Source organism: Rattus rattus, chromosome 11, assembly GCF_011064425.1.
Source record: "Rattus rattus isolate New Zealand chromosome 11, Rrattus_CSIRO_v1, whole genome shotgun sequence".
Lineage (NCBI taxonomy): Eukaryota > Metazoa > Chordata > Mammalia > Rodentia > Muridae > Rattus > Rattus rattus.
Genome location: NC_046164.1, coordinates 50,220,399 through 50,223,335, shown reverse-complemented (window position 1 = coordinate 50,223,335; position 2,937 = coordinate 50,220,399). Strand labels below are relative to the sequence as shown.

The following is a 2,937-nucleotide window of genomic DNA, read 5'->3' as shown; positions in this document are numbered from 1 at the left end:
GTAGCATGTAGCCATTTTGGGCTCCATATCCTTGACCACTAGGAACTTCAGATAGAGAAACCCTCATAGACTCTCAAGAGCCTGCTGTATGCCAGGTCTCTGGCAAGTCCTAGAGATGCTCTGTCCCCATACCTACCACTGATTTCATGCTTTCAGCCCTCTCTCCTGAGCTCTCCCTATACCTGATCCCTCCCCTCATATTCTGTCCTGGCCCGCAGGGCAGTCAGTGGAGGTTGGGGACTACCTAGGAGATAATGGGGGACAAGAGACCTGAAGAAGGACACCAAGACAAGAGTCTGATTAAGGCGACAAATTTTATTTTTTCCTAAGGATGAATTTATACCATAGCAGGAGTAAGAGGGGAGAGGGAAGTGGGAAACATCTACACCAGCCAAGGACACAATGCACTTGTGGTCAGCTGATGTCAAGAGAATTTTGGTTTCTCAGAAATGTCACAAGTTTGTCATATCATTAGGCAACCTGACATCAGAGGTATTTCTCAGAAAGTCACAAGTTTGTCATATCATTAGGCACCCTGACCACCAGATTTGTATTAGTCTTCTGCAGCTGGCTGGGTATTTTCTATGAACCCAGTCATACTTAACTCTAACTATTATATTGATATCAATAATGGAGGGTTTTAAGGGCATCACTCCCAACAATATCCCCCCTGATTCCCTCTTCCTTCCACTTCCACCCAACTCTAGCAGCCTCCAATGACTCTTAATTTTTTTTTTCTTTTGAGTGGTATTCAACCATCTTCTCTTAGGGCCACCTTGTTGTTTAGCTTGTTTGGGTCTGTAGGGTACAGCATGGGTATCCTGTACTTTATTATTAATATCCAATTTTAAGTAACAAGAAAACAGTCCCTTTAGGTCTGAGTTACCACACTCAAAAGGAGTTGGCCAAAGCCCTTTTGATCATAGACAATCACAAACCAAAGACAGTCAGACACCGGAAAACTAGTCTTGGTAGTTACTCTGCTGGATTTTGGTTTGGTCTAAGTGTTAATGCTTACTTACTATGAAATAAGAATGTTTGCACATGATATTGTTTTAAATAGGAACCCATAATTTGGAGACTTTGGGTTTCTTTTAATATTTTGGACTCCTGAAGTAGTGGAATTGCTACTAAGACGTAGGGGATCATTAGAGTGAGACTTTATTTTGTATTATGATATTAACATAAATCTCTGGGAAAAGGGTAAGGGAGTTATGAATTAAGGCAAGTTAACAAGGGGTGAGTTATGAAGAATAATTTTAAATGTTAACTTGCCACAAACTATAATCATATGGGAAGAAAGCCTGAATTAAAGATTGCTGAGATCAAATGAATCCATGTGGTGATTTCCTTTATTGCCTTACTTAGGATGGAAAAGAAGGCATTTCATATCCTGGGCCTTAGAATATGTAAGAGTAAAGAAAGCTGGAAGTGAGCAGACAAACAAATCTTTGTTTGTTTTTGTTCTTTGTTGTTTTTTGTTCTCTTGAACATGGACATAATATGACTTAACTCAACCATTCCTCTCTGAATTTCCCTTCAATGACAGACTGTAACTTGGGATTATAATTAAATAAACTTTCTTTTTCCATTTTAAAAAATAAATGGATTCTTCCTCAATAGCAGATGTCAGTGTAAAAGGGTGTCTAGCAACAGCAGAAATAAACAGCTCAAGGACCTAGAGAGCCAGAGCCAAACGGGACATGATTCTATTAGTATGTCCCTGGAAGTATCTAGAAGGCCTATGGCATTGATGATTGGCTCAAGAGTTGGTAGCAGGATTCTTGAGAAAAGTGGCATTAACTAAAAGTCATATATTTAGAGGCCTAGAGCCTACAGGTTCTTTCCACCAAGGGGTTCATAGTCACGAGACTCTCCATATATCCCCACACTTAGATTGGGGATAATGATGGAGGTGACCCCAGAAAATGCTAGAATGGCATACAATGGCAACTTGGCTCATGTTTCTTTTCCACTGTGAGATCCAAGGCACCCTATGGATAACTGGCAGCAGAGACCTCTTCTCCCTTTGTCAACCAATATTACAGGCCTACCTTGTTCTACTGCTCATTGTTTTCTGCCTCCTTAAGCGCCAGCATTCAATCCAATTTCCTGTGATGCCCACTGCTTTTGCTTCTCCACTGGGATTTGGTCATTCTCTATTGCCTTATTTTTTTTCTTTTCATCAAAATACAAGAGCAGTATACCCTCTTCCATACTTAAACTAGAAAGCTTGCAAAGAAAAAAGAGAAAAAAAGGGTTGGGAAAAGATTTGAAAATTACTCCTTTTCTTCATATATACAATTTCCTACCAATTTATATTTTGTTTAGCAATAATGTACCTTATGAGTTTAGAAATCTAATAAAGATTCCACAATTAAAAAAACTAATAAATGAGATTTCATAAAAATTTAAATCTTGTATAAGAAAAAGGACAATGTCAATTGAAACAAGTAGCAGCCTACAAAATGACACAAGATTTTACCAACTCCACAGCAGATAAATGACAAATATCCAAAGAACTCAGAAAACCAAATATCAATAAATCAAATAATCTGTTTTTTAAAGGTGGGTTACATGTTTAAACAGACATTTCTCAATAGAGAATTGCAAATGTCTGTGAGACACTTTAAGAAGTGTTCGGCATTCTTAATTGTAGGAGAAATGAAAATCAAAACTACTTTGACATTCCAACCTATACATGTCAGAATAACTAAGATCAATAGCACAAGTGGCAACTCATGCTGGAGAAACTGTGGAGCCATGGAACCCTCCTCCATTGTATGAAAACATGTACAGACACCAAGAGAAATCAATAGAATTGTTCTTTAAATGCTGAGAATTGATCTATGCCAAGATCCAGCTCTCTCTCTCTTGATTCTCCATGCTATCAAAACAACAGTTATTCCAACATGTCACTGAGGTTTACTCATTATA

General features: G+C 38.2%; 1 pseudogene; it reads left to right on the top strand.

Annotated features, from left to right (window-relative positions):
- Positions 1–1,604: 1,604 nt before the first annotated feature.
- Positions 1,605–2,228, top strand: LOC116912000 (annotated as a pseudogene).
- Positions 2,229–2,937: the final 709 nt, after the last annotated feature.